At 34.9% G+C, this 18,059-nt stretch overlaps 1 long non-coding RNA gene across 1 annotated transcript; it reads left to right on the top strand.

The window, feature by feature from the left end:
- Window positions 1–194: 194 nt before the first annotated feature.
- Window positions 195–4,154, top strand: LOC121424183. The gene is made up of 3 exons (XR_005971351.1): window positions 195–465; window positions 3,094–3,238; window positions 4,070–4,154. It is a non-coding gene; the product is annotated as an uncharacterized LOC121424183 (long non-coding RNA).
- Window positions 4,155–18,059: the final 13,905 nt, after the last annotated feature.

Genomic DNA, 18,059 nt, shown 5'->3' with positions numbered 1-18,059 from the left:
AGTGGGAAAAGGCTACAGTCGTAAGCGGGACCTGTATAATTGTCAAATAATCGAGGGGTGAATTGGAGTGAGAAGCAGAAGTGATATTTTTTAAAAAAAGGAGAAAATGAGTGGGAAAAGGTTACAGTCGTAAGCGGGACCTGTATAATTGTCAAATAATCGAGGGGTGAATTGGAGTAAGAAGCAGGGTCCTGTTGCATAAAAATTTATGTCATAATGACATAAATTTCGATCGTGACATAAAATCATGCATAGCTTATGTCGTTGACATAAATTTCGTTGCATAAAAATATTTATGTATTGTTTTAGCTTATGACGCGATTTAATCATCATTACATAAACTGAATAGTCATGAACGAGCCTGTTGACATAAACTTGGCATAAGTTGTCATTTTTCAGCCGCAGGAAGCTCTTGCGAAAAAGGGTCTTCGGCTTTCTATTTGGACGGGATAGAGGCCTATTTTGGTATGTATCAAATTTTCATTGTTGTATATCGTAGATAATAGATATATCTCACGTTCTGACCAAAATTAAAAGTTTCTAAGTATGAGGAGATGTTTTAAATAAATCATTATCGGTCAATTTTATGTAATGATTGCTCGGATACTCTCCGGCTGCTCTTAGCCGTACAACGCCGGCAGTGCTAGCCGGAGGTTCCGGCGTCTGACAAAGACAAATAATGCATGGCCTCAACAACAGAACAGTGTTAAATAATTTTCACGACATTGAACATTGATTTTAAGGTTCGGCGTCGGATAAACACAAATAATTCATGGGATGAACACTGACAGAAAACAGTTTTAATTAATCTTCACGACATTTTATTGGACATTTTCATTCATTGATTTGAAATTAAGTTTTTTAAAGGTTTTTTAAGAGCATCACTGTTCTTCCTGGAAAGATCTAGGCCTATGTTAATATTACTCGTTAGGCCTAGTCTAACGTTAGACTTAGAGCCGAACTGTCTAAGATTAGACTAGAAGTCTAGACTAGACACTCTAGAGTCTATACAAAATAGCTCTGTCACTCACCGTGAGGGCCTAGCCCAGGCCTAAATAATTAGTTGTGCTGAGCCTATGTTCGGAGATAAAAAAAACCCCTTAAATTTAGGCATGTCACTGTCAGTGTCAATGCAGGGCCAGGCCCTAGCAAGTAAAAGCTTGGCCCCTTTATTAAGTGCTAGTCTAGATCTAGATCTATTGTTATCTAGTTTTCTATCTAGGACTAGATCAAGTCTAGGGTCTAATTTAGACTTAGTCTAGCTCTAAAAAAATCTAAGTTAAACTTGTCTTAGTTACTTAGGTGAGCTGAGCTGGCCCTACAATTTAGTTTAGACTCTAGTCTAGGCCTACCCTGGTTTGGGCCTTGGTCCTGGCCAGTGAATGAGGTAGTGCAGCCCTGCCCCTGGACTGAGTCTGGCTGGGGCTCCTTCCATTCATATTTTTATTAATAGATCAAAATCGAGACCTAATCTAGTTTAGCAATACAAGAGATCTAGAATAGATCTAGCTCAGGGCCCCAAAATTGTGTTTACATCATTAGCAAACTAATCACTTGTGGGGGCCTATATATCATTCATATGAAACAAGTAACATTATAGATCTACTAGAACTACAAAAGTTACTTTAGATCTATTCTATGTCTAATCTTTAGCCTGACTTTTTAACTCTGACATCAAAATTCAAATACAATCTAGTATATGTGTAGGTTATAACTTAGACCTTTGGGAGACGAGTCCTCCGCTGCCGACGCTACGGTGATGGAGCCCCCTGGGTTTTTGATAGAGCTATGGAATAGGGTGTCTAGCTCTAATATGATATTAGTTTCTAGTGCCAGGAGTAGAGGCCTAGATGATTTATTAGTTGGTAGATGTGCACTTCAATAACATGTGTATAGTATAAGACCCTAGCAGCGAGGGGGGGGGGGTTCCCTCTTCGTTCAGAAAAAAACAACAAAGTGATTGGTGTGTAATAAAGGTGATAAAATAATTTAGAAAATCCTGGGTCACCCTCTGTGTTAATGAAGAATGGAGACTACTGAACAGGAAGGTAAAGAAGGGGGGGGGGGGGGGAGAATTACACACTGAACTAATTAAGTTAAACACTGAACTGAAAAGACATGTAACTTCACGAAAAACTGATGACTATGTTGTATGTTAATATCTAATAAAGATATTAATGTACATCTATGATGGATTAATTTCTATTAATTTTCAAATCAGTGCACAAATAATATGCTTGGAGAAAAGGCATTTCAGTTACTGGTAACTACAGGATTTGGTTTCTGATCTGTGAATAAAAATAACCATGACAAATGAAATTCTCTTGATGACTGTTATTAAGAACTCCTCATAGTATATTCTATTCCTTTTACCTATTTACTGTAAAGAGGATTTCTTTTAGATCAGTTACTAGAGGGGTGCTTTTTTTAGAAAACAAAAACTGGCAATTTGAAGTAAAGAAAATCCCTAATTGTATGAATAATAGAATTATAGGGCCTACAATTACTTATCAAAACCTATCTTCACTAGAAGTATTCATACATTGAATGTGTAAATCATTTTTCTAACATAAAAAATGAAGCCTAAATGAATCACTTGTACTTTCCTTAGTAAGTGATAAAAGGTTAAAAAAAGTTGCTTTGTTATTGTTTGCACCCATAAAGTTCGTTTGCTCAATAAAAGGGGCAACATTCAACCTTTTAAGGTGCATAATACTTAAAGATTAAAGATGTTCAAATTTTTAACCTCTATTATATGGTTCAAATCTGCGCCCTATATGATGATTAATATAACTTTAATGATACACCCATAAAGGTGCACAAATGGGTATAATTGCTCTTATTAGCACCCTTATTGTACCAACCCGTAAGGTTCAAATTCAAGTTTGAAAGACTAGACCTCAATTGCCTTAAAATAAAATATTCTGTATAACTGTACCAACACCCCTGTCAAATATATTTGACAAAATCTGTAATGATAAAAATATATTTTTTAAAGAAGGGACTTCTGTTGTTGTTGTTTATACAAAATGTAAATATGAATTCATTCTCATCTGTTACTATATGAAAAATTTGGTATTCACTTTTTAACAGGTGACCCACACAAACGGTGAGAAGAGGTAAAGAGAGAAAGGGGCACAGCAACTGGAAGGAGAGGGAAGTCCAGACACTCTACCACTGTCTGCGATTGAATAAGAAATTTCTCTTTGGATCAGGGGGTCAAGCTTCTAGTATGAAGGTGAGTCATTATATAAAGTTGTGTTTATTGAACATTCTACTTGTAAATACAAGTATACTACTGTACGGTAATATTTATTCTTGTCCCATTTATTATTCTTAAGAGCAGTTGCAAATGTGATGTCCTGTTCTAGTAATTTTCAAATATGAATCTCTTAAAATTCATCCACATCTTGTAATAAATACATCTTAATTTTACTCACAAAAATGGATAATATCAATCTCGTGATTTTTTATAGAAATTCAAGTTTCAATTGGCAACTGAGCCCTCTTAATATTTCAATTAATGATATTATGGAATGCATTCACAAAAATATGTAAGAGCAACAACAATGCAACTCGTCAAAGTGAAAACAAAATCTAGGAAGGCTATTGGATCCATACTATTGTAACAATTATTTTCCACTTAACTTTTGCAAGAGATTCAGATTCAGTTGATTTATATTTTTTATTAGAATCTCAACAAAGAGGCTAACAATGAGAGCTTACAAGCATAAACGCAATTTAAGTGCATTTAAGAATAAATAGTAGTAGTAGAAGGGTATATTTTCATTTTCAAGTAACACCCCATATGAAAATTTTCACAAATGACTTGATTGAAATTAGATATATTCTGACTTTAATTATAAGTATATAAAAATGATATTCGAAAGCTATTTACCCAAGTTTTATTTAACATTCTATATTTTTTTCAATTATGTCTGTGATTGCAATCTCAAAAGGCTCTTTCATAATCTTTTAGAGATACATCATACATGTAAATGTATGTGAACACTTTATTGTTATCAAGTTGAGTTGCTAAATTTGTTTTCACTGATTCTTCTTATTTCAGATTGTTCAAGACTCAAGACTGTTGAAGAGGTGACGTCATGGACCTGGTAGCACCTGGCAAGGGAACTAAATTATATTACTGTTCACCCTCAGTATCCTAAAAACGGTTTAAAAAATTGAAATTAAGAAAAGTTCTAATTTTCATTTTTTCAAAGATAATAATCATTATATTGACATTGTGGATATATTTTATGATTATCATAAAATTATTATAATGTTAATGATGATAGGTCATAATAATACAAATGAACAATAGGTAGAAAAGAAGACAACCAAGAAGGAGGAAGAAAAGAAGAAAAAAAGAAGGGTGAAAACGGAGAAAAGGAGAAGAATAAATTACAACACTGTGAATTCCTCTTCATGATATTACAGAAATCTTCATCTCTTTTAAGTGGAAATATCTATGAATAATGTAATATATAATGATATGAAAAATACATTTTATTTAAATCCATGTTCCACTTTTAATCATGTTTATAAAGTCATAGGACAGGTGACAAGATAAAATTGTTTCACAAATTTCTAGTGTGTATTTATTTTTAAAGTAATAAATTTACATAAAATGTCATTCTTTTTGCTTCATCTCTTTGTTGCTTTTATTGAATCGGGGGGGGGGGGGGGGTGGGTCTGGTCAAAATATGATTTGCCCCTCAGAACACACTTGTTTCCCTACTAAAAATAGTAATTAATATTTGTAGAAAATTGTAGGATTATTTTTATAAACTCTAAATATTGTCCCATGAATTGTCAAATTTGGAAAGTAATTGATTGAGGGCGAGAAATGAAAATGAGATAGATCTATGTAGAAATGCAAAGATTACACTGTATAAGTAATAGTGAGAAAGCGGGGGCGAGGTGAATTAGAATGGGAGAAGGGAAATGAAAAAGTTTAAATGTGAAGGAGTCATTAACAGAGATAGAGAGATGTATAGAGAATTGGTTAGATAAATTTCGTGAATGATAGTGGCCTAATCTCGGAGGGAGGGAGATAATGAAAGCGATAAAGGATAAAGCATTTTTTTAATTTTTTTTTTTTTTTGGGGGGGGGGTTACATTTGATGAGAGAGAGATAGAAAGAAAATGGCCAGGTGCTCAAAGATGAATAAATATAAATGATTGGTGACTGAGGTATGGATTAAGGGATACAGGTGGTATGAACGTGTCCCAATTAAGGCACAAAGCCGTGATGAGTAGTGGCCCCTCATGTGCACTCCTCTTGGAATTTGGGCAATAAGTGAGCACATTCTATAGTGGACCCCCTCCCATCGCGCCATCTCTAATGGCCAGTTTTTGGCACGGATTAAACCCCGTCTCTTCTTTTTTATTTAGGCTTGTTTATTTTTTTTTTTTTTTCATGTCAAATATTTTCTTGAAGAAATTCCCCCATTGTGCTTCCACGTTTGTAACCCTCGCCGCAACTGCACTGGCAAGGTGGTTCCATGACATGCTTATATAAAACAAAATTGAAATTATAAAGAAAAAATAATAATCATTGATTACAGGGATATATGCATGGTTGTCAATCGGTGTTCATGGTTTGGGGATGACTGACACAAATATTGTTCTCTGTGAAGGAGTTTTCTTTCAATTAGGGGCTTTGGAAATCTAAATTGTTATGGGGCAGACATGGCATAAAGGACGAAATTTATAAAAACTGCGAGCGAGCAAACATTTTAACTTTGTAATACAAAATCTAACTTTGTGATAGATGTTGATATGATATGAAATAGCATATATCATATTTCACTTTTTTCTTTTCCTTTCTTTTGTCAGACCGAATTTTTCATGATAATGCTACCTTTCTTTCTACAACGAGACTATTAACTAAGAACTAGATGAATAATGCAAGCGGGAAGCTGCATCTGAGATTTTCGAAAAGAATGGGATGACCTATAAATTATCAATTTTGATGACCTTTTCATATTTCCTTTTTCTTTCCTCTTTTAAATTACAATTCGTATTTCCTCTAGGCCTACCATTTTAGACTATGAACCTGAATAAAGAAAATTAGCAAAGAAAAGGCGATATTAAAAAGGATGATGAAATGAACGAGGCACGTCCTATATGCACTTTGTTGCGGGGAAGGAAAATTAAACTAGAACTATCAATGAAGGTGATAAATACCCTTGCCCTTAGCCGTTACAAACTTACAATGGCAACAGTTTCAAACTATGAAAAAAATATGTCTTGCCCATCTTTACCCAAGACCTCCACGAGCAAGTCATGAGCATAACTGATGAAGTAGTTTGAACCGCAAGATTTTGCCTAATTTTTGACACATATATTGTTACCATGGCAACACGATTCCGACACATTAAAAAATATGTCCTGCACATTTTTACCTCGAGACCAATGTGTGAGCCAAATTTCATGAGAATTGGTTTAAACTAACCAAGAAGCAGGAACCAATATATTTTTACCTAATTTAGGGCAAATAGTATGTGGTAACCATGGCAACATGATTTCCGACACACACAAAATATGTGTCTCTCACATCTTCACCTCAAACTCAATATGTAAACCAAATTTCATGAGAATTGGTTGAAAATTGATCTAGTAATTAAATCTGAAAGTTTTTTTTACCAATTTTATGTCATATAATATGCCGTTACCATGGCAACATGATTTCTGACACACAAAATAGATTTTAAACCTACGGGAAGCAATTCAAATTCCAATACCAACGCCAACACTGGACTTGAAATCACCCAATGTATGTACCAAATTTCTTTTTTAATCACATTTGAATTAAGCACAAAAGGGGCGATTCTACTGAAAGTCAGAGTTATTATCATCATTTTGGGAGGTAGGGTTGGTGCTTGAAAAATATGTGGCGTTGATATAAATTATGTCATTCTAAGGAAAATGTCCTATCCTCAACGAAGTAAACACATTAACTATTATGCTTAGGCCTAGTTTTGCTTATAAAAATAAGGGAAAGATTTATGATTGTTCGTTTTTCAAATATTGAAAGAATACATCATATGCTATCCAATGACACAAAAATTATTTCGAAAGTCCAAGTAAAACTCAAAATATCATCAAATTACAGAGGGCATATTCATAGAAAATGATTGTAAAATTACCCTTAAGTCACTTATTGCAGAAAGCCGCCGTTTATGTCTTGATTTTAATCACGACATAAATTTATGTCATTCAAAACGATATATGTCATGATTTTATGTCGCGATTTCAGACATAAAGCTTTATGCCACGGATTTATGTCACCATTTGTGTTTATGTCATGATTTATGCTATATGACGTAAATCGTGACATAAATCATGACATAAATCAATACATAAACTTTTATGCAACAGGGCCCTGAAGTGATATTTTTTTAAAAAGGAGAAAATGAGTGGGAAAAGGCTACCGTCGTAAGCGGGACCTGTATAATTTTCAAATAATCGAGGGGTGAATTGGAGTAAGAAGCAGAAGTGATATTTAAAAAAAAAAGAGAAAACGAGTGGGAAAAGGCTACAGTCGTAAGCGGGACCTGTATAATTGTCAAATAATCGAGGGGTGAATTGGAGTAAGAAGCAGAAGTGATATGTTTTTTTTAAAGTTCCAATGTACCTGAACTTAAACCCTTTACTTTATTTACAAGAAAAGGAATTCCAGAATTCAGGGATATTGAATATGTTGTATGTAGGTGTTGTACGAGTCTTTGTAGAATTCCTGTGTATACCAAGGATACGAGTACAAAAGCTCAGTCTTTATTAACACACTGTGTTACCTCCTGAGTAGCAGATGACACCTGCATCCCATTCATGTTGACAATAAATTGTTGTGTCAGATACAAGTATATCGGAACAGTCTGCTAGGCTCTCTTCTGATCCGTAACACTCGACAAAAAGAATACCACCGGATCCATGACCAAATCTTGTTAATCTTCCCGCCTCCAAGGCCCCGTCGTAACCGAGCATTCTGCATACTATCCTAGCATCTTCGAGACCCCACCAGCCATCACCACAAACGTTCATCCATGATCTACCGTAAAATTTATACCACTGATGAACTCTCCGGAGCCAATCATTGGTATGGATTTGTACCCATAGGGCTTTGTCAGTTGTAGTATAAATAAATTTAGCTTGCCTGAAAATGCGTTATTCGATGCATTGATTTAAGTATTATTTTGACTCAAGACAAATCCATTTGTCAGAACTTGAAAACACCTACAAATTATTGTCCCGTAGTCTTCATTTATGTCCTTGTCGATAAGTTGATACTTGATATGCAATTGATATGTACCGACATTCATCTTTCTTTTCGAGAAGAATGTATATCAAATGACAATTATATTTACAAATTAATTCAGCATGTTCAGTATTTGAAGAGAAATCACACTTTTAAACGCATTAAAAAACTTTATGCGCAGTAATAAATACAGTGCGTATCAAAAAAAAGTTTACACTTTGAAAAAGAGCTGGGAATTCAAAAATATACAACATGTGGGTAATTTTTTCACATATAATATTGATTTGGGTCTCATCTATCCGATGGAAGTAAAAGTTTTGACAGAATGTTACAATTGAGTGAGCACTGTCCATTTCTGTAAAGCTCGCAGAAATCTGTTTGCGCAGAAATGTTCGTTTTCACGCTGTGTCAAGGGCTAAGGGCAAAATCAAACTTACCCTGCGAAACATTTCTCATACATTTCCCTTGCACTTTAAGTCAATTGAAATAAAACGGATACATTCGAGCATTTTGTAACAATTTTGCCACCCAAATTGAAATTTCAACATTTAGTAAGCACAACCTTTACCCTTTTTGTGCCAGTTGGATCTGAGGACATAACTGAATCTGAACAAAAGTTTATATCAGACATCTCCAGCATTTTTTTTTCAATTTTCTTAATAATTTGAAGTGGGTTTACATTTTATTTTTCATCTAATACTTGTTTCTCCACACTTTCCCCAAGCTTGACAATGATTAACAAAATTAAAATCAAGCCTAAGCCATTTCATGTAAATCACATCTCAGTGTAAAGCAAATAACATCTCGATAGCCTCGGTGTGTAGGGGAGTGGGGTGGGGCGCAATGCACTCTTCGAAGTGTTTTGGGCAAGGAAACAAGTTTAAAAAGGTAACGGATATCTTCAAATCAATTTTAATAGCTAAATTCAACGTTTTCTTCATGATTTAGGTCTACCTTTATTTGCATAACTATTTCAAAGTTCTGCGCAAATCATTTTTCACTAAATTTTCAAAAGCAAGTGGTGCTCACTCAAGCGGAAATATTTTTTGACAGTTATATCGTCATTTTCTTTAATGGACCTGTACCAATGTTTAAATGTGGAAAAATCTTCAGGAAACTACAAATGTATAATTTTACAGGATTTTTTCAAAGTGTAAACTTTTTTTTAATACGCACTTTATAGGATGACTTTATTATTCATGTGGATTGAAAATGATACAAAAAGATTTAAAAAAAAAATCTTTTTTACTGGGCAGCATTGCACCTGAACTCACCAGTCGTTTCATCCCAACATCTTCATGATTTTTCTTTTAATATTACAGCGCTTTAATGATAACTAACTCTTGAACAACAAAAACATGTAATTACGTTAGAGCCATGTGGTATTACACTAATGATCAACTGTTTACATTTATTACTATTTATTTTATTATTATGTATCTTTAGATTCTTTCTATACATGATTTATTCAACAATTGGTGACCTATTTCCATACAGCAGAAATTGTATTCATTTTAACAATACTCAACTAACCATGCATGATTAGTTCAAAATATATCCATCACCGAATTAGAAACTTTACTTGGCTTTAAACTCATTTTTTATAATAATGCAACGTCTCATTAAATATAATTACTGTGTTTTATGACAACTCGGTCTTAATTATGTAATCAATGTAATCAGTCAAATTTATTTTTGCCAAACGATGTTTGGAGGCAGAACTTGGCATTATCATTTTTCTTGTCTTACTTTAAATATTCAAACAAAAAAGAATATCTGATAGATTGGTGGTATAGTATAAAAGATAAAAATGGTAATTAAAGACATCTAAACATCTCAACTTACGGTTATTCAAAATGAGTAATTCCGTGTATACTACTTCGGCGCAAAAGATCTCAACCAAGTGGCTTCGACAATTACCAACTCCCCCCCACACACACTCACACACCCACATACACGCTAATTTGAAACTCTATCTTGCTTGAAAATCATATGTCCTGGGCTCCGTAACAAAAAAGTTAGCATTCGATCGCTAAATTCCAATGACCAATCAAAATCATTGTTGCATGTAGACTTTGCTCAAAACACTTACGAGCAACCATTAAGAGTTTAGGTTGCGTTGGCCAAGACGTCGAAATTTTAGATACATAGGCTACTTTATTAATCAGACACTTTCCTCATGAATCAAACTTACAATCAGCTTCTTCAAAAATAAATGTTTACTTCGTATTGTCAATGGATGTGAAGTAGTTGATTCCTGATAATAGACATTAAATTTCCTGATGGAACGATTTGGCGGAATATTCAAGACTCCACTTTGCTTTAAAATACGCCTTAAAACGATGGTAGGTTTCTGTTGTTGATATTTGTGTATTTTTACTGTGTGTACCTCTATCAATGTTAGTGGCTACATTGATACGACTCGTATTTCAATAAAAGACTACTAGACTAATTATTTCGTAATAGTCTCATGTTCATGGACTGACGATTTTCGTATAGTGCTATCTTAATTGTTTAAACAGTATGTTTACTGTAGTATAGTACATGCACTCGTTGTACAACGTGCTTATTTTGTTCTCTTATCGATATGGACGACCCTTAAAGGGGAAGTTCACCCTGAAGAAAACTTTGTTGTAAAAATAGCAGAATAAATATTGAAAAATATTGGTGAAGGTTTGAGGAAAATCCGTTAAAGAGTAAGAAAGTTATTAGAGTTCAAAGTTTTGGATTTGTGACGTCATAAACGAGCAGCTGCCCCATGTGTTAAGTAATATAAAATGCATGAATTTCAAATTCTGTATGGTTCCTGATGAATTAATTTTGTTTTCTATTCGTGATCGGGTGTGAAGTAATTTGTCTATTGATATACAAAAGGTACAGTGAAAACCATTTTCAATTTTCTGAGAAAATGACATTTCATTGATTTTTTACCATTCGCTATGTAGGAATGCTGCTCGCATATGACGTCACAAATAAAATAATTGAAATTCTAATTACTTTTTAATTATTTGATGATTTTTTTCTCAAACCTTCGGCAATATTTTTTCTGCTATTTTTAAAATAAACTTTTTGTCAGGGTGAACTTCCCCTTTAACGGCGTTATTATATTCATTGGAAATCGGAAATGAACACAACGGAATTAAATCAAATATAATTATCTTCTTTCTTGTATATGGCTACGTACCTATGAAGAATGCAAATCTGAATTTTCATTAGGTGTACTCATGAAAGAAAAACAAGTGTGATTAAATTCATTATTATGTGCACTGAAGGATCGATTTTACTAATATTGATTAATTTGAATATCATTTGCACCAATTTTTATATGATTTCTGCATAAGCAACTAAGGCTTGTATTGTAATACATTGTAAATAATTAGTCGTGTATAGTTTTATCATTCTTATTTATTGATAGAATAGCGAATGATACAACAACAAAAACGAAAGATAAATGCGTACTTTCTTACCCTTATTTGCATTAAACACAAACACTCTGAATTTGTAGATCCCATTCAGGCAGGGTAGGCAAAGTGAATTAGAGAAATATCGATGAAGATGAAATGACTATAAAGCAAAATGCAGATTCCACACTGAGTCGTCAGCTCTTCCAGTATCGGCAGCAACCACTTAAGTCAATAGAAATGCCTGAAAGCCACTTTACAGACATGACAGAAGCCAAATGCAGTAAACTTATTTGATTGTATGAAAGTGTTTTCTTCTCATGATTTGAATATTTGTGATTCAGTATCAGTTTTTGTTTTAGTGCGCATAATCCTCTTTATTTTGTTTTATTTTGATATCCTCACAATCAATAAGGCAATCAGTTGCCAAAAGTATCTTTATCTGTTCATGATCCCATGTTTTTAGTAACGGAAACGTATTGTACTGCATGTTTTGAGGTTTGTGACTTAAACTAAAATTAGGGGGGGGGGGGGGGGGTGTCGCAGCTGAGGCCCAAGGGTCCGCCTTGTCTGTAAGCGCATGTTCAAATTTGACAGTTTAACCAATTATAACACGTCTAGAGCAAAGCCTAGATGTTTATGTACAGTTCTCCTCTAGATCCTCCACTTACTAGAAGTCTGGTAGGAATATGAAAATACTTAATTATCATAATCACAAGATATTTCAAAGCTAAAACAAATTTTCGATCGCTTTTTTTGCCGAATATGATATAATCTTGCAAATTGGTCTACCGGCAAGAATATTGAGTGTCCTGAGAAATATGTAATATGGGCGCCCAACAATGTAAAGGAGGCCTACATCTGTATAATGTCAAGATAACCATATGCCACGCCATACAGAAATGACAATCTTTATGATAATCAACATCATGTTGCTCAGTGCAAGACTGATTGTTGTCATAAATCATCACAATTTTCCATTTCGATAGCGAATGCGCCGAGCCAAAAAAATTATAACAAGAACCAGTTCAAGTTTTGTGACTACTTGGGGGGGGGGGGGGCGTCGCGACGCGCCGTGGTCTAGGGGTTAAGACTTTCGTGGATTCGAATCCCAGCCATAGCGTGCTTTCGTTCAGCCAAGAGATTACCCCAATTGTTCTGCACTCGACCTAGGTGAAGTGAATGAGTACCCGGTAGGATTAGGGGTAGATACAACTATTTACAGGATGACATTATCATACAAGATATAGATGGCACATTCCAATTAGTAAAACCATAAATCTATATGAATATTATTTGTTTGGAAATTCTAAGCATTATTACTAATCATGAACAGTATGGGCACTTAAATATTATTCGATGCGAGCGCGAAGCGCGAGCTGAACTTTTTTATATTCCGTTCCAAAAATAGACATTCTACGCAATTTAGGTAATCATTAACCAGATGTCATCTAACTAATCATTCGATGCTAGCGCGAAGCGCGAATCACCCCAAAGGTCGAATTTGCCCCCCCTTCCTAGGTCGAACAATACTGATCGTATAATATTCAGATCAGTATCAAACATTAATTTGGCGACCCCCCTTCCTATGTCGAACATCAATTTGGTGCCCCTGCACTTTTATTACTCCCCCTTTCCCCTTTTCTCTTCTCTCTTTTTCCCTTCTTCTTGTTTCTTTCTCTCTTTCTTTTCTCCCTTTCCTCTTTCTCTTCTTTCCCCCTCCTTTTTTATCTTCCTTTTCTTTCCCTTTCTTCCCTCCCTCTTTTGGCGCCCCCTTTTTTCCTACCCAGGGGCCCGGACCCCGAAACCCACCCCCTCCCTTCCGCCTAAAATAAGTGCATGGGCATGGTGTGAAACTTTGAAAACTTTCTGAAATGAAATGTCTAATGTAAAATATCATGATGAGTGTGACAAGCAATTTATGGTATACTCCCTGTATAGTCCCCCTGCGGCCGCCGTGAGGGCGCCTTGCGGCCACCTCGCGTCTGCCGTAGTATTTGTCAAAAACCTACGGCCAGCGCAGGGTCGCCCTAGGGCGACCGTACGTCATGATTTCAAGGACATACGTCAGCCGAAGATTTTTTTATCCATAAATCAAAAAATACGCCGTACGGCGAACGTAACATATGTGACCGCTAGAGTAAGTGGCCGTGGAAATTCTGAGGCGACCGTAGAATTGCTACTCGCCGTAGAAATTTTAGAATCTACGGCGGCCGTAGCAAATGTGACCAAGGTATTACTATCACATGGCCACTTGTGTTCGAGTGCAGGATGCTGGCGAGATTATAACTTCTATAAAATATTCCACTCCCTTCTTATTCCTTCGCATCTTTTTTTCATTTTTTTTTGGTTGGAATTGTTGAGTTGATGGCGTTTTTGTCTCACCTGCGAAGCAGAGTGAGACTATAGGCGCCGCTTTTCCGACGGCGGCGGCGGCGTCAACATCAAATCTTAACCTGAGGTTAAGTTTTTGAAATGATGTCATAACTTAAAAAATATATGGACCTAGTTCATGAAACTTGGACATAAGGTTAATCAAGTATCACTGAACATCCTGCATGAGTTTCACGTCACATGACCAAGGTCAAAGGTCATTTAGGGTCAATGAACTTTGCCGAATTGGGGATATTTGTTGAATTCCCATCATAACTTTGAAAGTTTATGGATCTGATTCATGAAACTTGGACATAATAGTAATCAAGCATCACTGAACATTTTGTGCAAGTTTCAGGTCTCATGGTTAAGGTCAAAGGTCATTTAGGGTCAATGAACTTTGGCCGAATCGGGGGTATCTGTTGAATTACCATCATAACTTTGAAAGTTTATTGGTCTAGTTCATTAAACTTGGACATGTGAGTAATCAAATATCACTGAACATTCTGTGCGCGTTTCAGGTCACATGACCAAGGTCAAAGGTCAATGAACTTTGGCCGAATTGGGTGTATCTGTTGAATTACCATCATAACTTTGAAAGTTTATGGATCTGATTCATGAAACTTGTACATAAGAGTAATCAAGTATCACTGAACATCCTGTGCGAGTTTCAGGTCACATGATCAAGGTCAAAGGTCATGTAAGGTCAATGAACTTTGGCCATGTTGGGGTTTTTTGTTGAATAACCATCATATCTCTAAGTTTATTGGTCTAATACTAAATAGGTTCATTATTTCGGATTGAAATAATCGCTAGAGGGTATTCATTTGTCTCGCAATCTACTATGGTCAACAAGGAAATTCGTGATCACTCTCGCAAAAAGTGTTCACTGGCTTTCTAGGAAATTCGTGTTCACTCTCGCAAAAAGTGTTCACTAGCTTACAAGTTCACGAGCTTTCGAGTGCCGCTGCAACTCTTAGCAACTCTTAAAGAGTTGCAGCGGCACTCGAAAGCTCGTGAACTTGTACGATAGTGAACACTTTTTGCGAGAGTGATCACGAATTTCCTAGAAAGCCAGTGAACACTTTTTGCGAGAGTGATCACGAATTTCTAGTAGATTGCGAGACAAATAAATACCCTCTAGCGATTGTTTATTGGTCTAGTTCATAAAAAGTGGACATAAGAGTAACCATGTATCACTGAACATCTTGTGCGAGTTAGAGTAGTATTCAAAGTCAGCACTGCTGCTAAATTGAACCGCGTGATTGAACGGCCAGAGGCATTCCACTTGTTTAATACTGGCGTTCTTCACCACTTTGCTCGTCATACAATCTTTCCTACGATACGCTTATAACCGATGCTAAGTTAAATTTACTTATTGTTCTACCTCGTAGTTCTGGATTCCGGACTGGTACATCTGTGCGAAGTAAAACTCAGTTTCCATATTAATATTATTTGTGTATCATGGAATCCAAACTTTCAACAAAAAGCAAAATTCAATGACAGAGCAAGGGAAAGTAACGAGCTCTGTATTCATAATTTCATTTCGTGTCTTTTAAATCCCTTCTACAGGGGTTTTCACGTCAAAATATTTCATTTTTCATAACTTTCAGACAAGACAGTTCATGAAAAAAATACAAATATGCAGCTTCTTCATAACTTTTTGCTATTTTTAATAGTATTATTCGTGATGACACTAAGATCTGCTTCCCTTTCAAATTAATTGACGAAATATGGCAGGGTTTTTCCTTTTAATCTGTTTGCATTATCCACCTCTTTTGTATATCTTCCGTAAAAGTAAGTAATTATCTGCTGTGGAGACATTTAATATAATTATAACAGTCTGTAATGAAACGATTTTAAGATTGATGTAACAATCCGCATTGTCGTGACTTTCCTACTCGCACTCATATTACATAGATACATATATTTTATGTATTTATTCATTTACTATCTATTTATTTATCAAATATCTTTGTACAGGATAACAAGCTCAGATTGACTGTTTTTCAGCATGGTCCTGTTAACATAAAATATACTTAAAAGATAAAAGTGTAACTTAGGTTCTATACAAATAATTAATTAATTATCTCTACTAGCAGAAAAATTGCTCTGTCTTAATATGGGTTATATTCAAATAAGGCACATTCAACGGAATTTAAACCCGCAAGGAGAAGTAGATGATAAGTCTAATACGTATAAGATATGACATGTGACGTTAAATACGAAATGACGTAATAAACGAAATCTTAAAAAAACTTAATAAAAAGCTCTATATGTTTATATTAGTGAAAAATTTATGAAAAATGCATCCTTTTGTGAGTCTTTGCATATTGGCGAATCAGAACTGCCTTACGTTGATTACTTCATTTTAGGAGTTTATATCAAATATAATTTAAAATGGGACCTCCATATAAATGAAATTAAAAAAGTGCAATAAAAGCTCTATTTGTTTAGATTAGTGAAAAAATATAAGTTACCAAATTTCTGACTTAGTGCAACTATATATCAGATACATCCGCCCTGTTTTAGAATATTGTGTGCCTGTGTTTAATTGAAGTTTAACTTTAGACCATGTACAGAAACTTGAAAGAATCCAGAAAAGAGTTGAAAATGATCTTAGGCAAAAGTTATTCAAATTATGAAAATGCTTTAAATGATGCAAACTGGATACACTAAAAGATAGACGTGAACAATTATGCTCTGATTTTGCAGTATCTGTGAGCAAAAATCCACATTGTACAAACTGGTTACCGGAAAAGGAACGTTGTTGGCATGATTTTACGCAATAAACAAAAATATATGCAATACAATTGCAGGACCTCCCATTTCAAACAGTGCAATACCGTATTTCACCAATCTCCTTAATAACTTGTGAAGTGCATATGTTCATTATAATTTCATTTTGTGTACTGGATGTTTCTTGAAATACCATAAATGTTATCATTATTGTTTTATGCTACATGTACAATTTTTTATACCTTTGTAAATTTATATATTTCAGCGTTTTAACTGCAGTATGTGTAATATAATTGTTTTACTGGAAATGAATAAACCATGAAATGAATGAATAAATATAGAACGTTTCGGTGTTTCTATTTTAATACTTCAACTGCACTCAATAATATAAGAGCTTCGAAATTGTCACTCTCACATAATCCAAGACACATACACATTCATTTCAGATCATTTTAGGGTAAATGCATTCGTAGCCTAGCCGATTCAATAAAACAATTTTGGTTTTACTCAGGCCACCATTATCACAACAATATATGTTATTTTGTCACTGATAATATAAACATTAGAAATTATAGAATTACTTGCAGAAGTGTAATAATAATCTTATGTGCTTATATACCATGTATACTGTAGATATAAGAAGAGAGCAAGAGAGAGAGAATTAATGTGCGGTTGACTTGCTTTAAAATGTAATTTACAGAGATTTAATACACTTGCGAAACCGTTTATATTGAAGGAGTCATGAAAATTCGATTTGATCTCTGGTATCCTTCCATTAATAATGGAAATTTGACGTCTTTCTCAGTTTCATAATATTGGGTCAGTTATTGGTTAGATCATGGTGATTTATTATGCATTTGATATATCATGGTTTCATCAGACTATATTAGAAGTTAATGCGTAATAAAATTAGATCCTTTTTAATATGACATATTCATTAAGAAGATCTTTGTTATCCCTATTTACCACGGGTGGGGGGGGGGGTAGTATTAAGGCCCCCTTGGCTGCCGAAGATTGAATGATTCGGAGGGTTTCGGTGGATTTGGAACTAACTTGTCTCTTATTCGGGGAGCGCCCTGAATAGAGGAGATAGAGACGAATGCGACCCGTATAGGTCCCGATTCAGCGCAGAATTGCCGAGAATTGACCCGCATCAGTTTTGGTCATCGCGGATCAAGCCGAATGCCACTCGAATAGTGGCAAGAATAGAGCCAAAGATGCCCATAATCGAGCCGCATGTGGCCAAATCGCTCCGATTACAGCCGAATGACTACCCGAATGAT

This window comes from Lytechinus variegatus, chromosome 11, assembly GCF_018143015.1.
Source record: "Lytechinus variegatus isolate NC3 chromosome 11, Lvar_3.0, whole genome shotgun sequence".
Taxonomy (NCBI): Eukaryota; Metazoa; Echinodermata; class Echinoidea; order Temnopleuroida; family Toxopneustidae; genus Lytechinus; species Lytechinus variegatus.
Note: the sequence above shows the minus strand (reverse complement) of the source record. Positions and strands in the feature narration are given on the sequence as shown.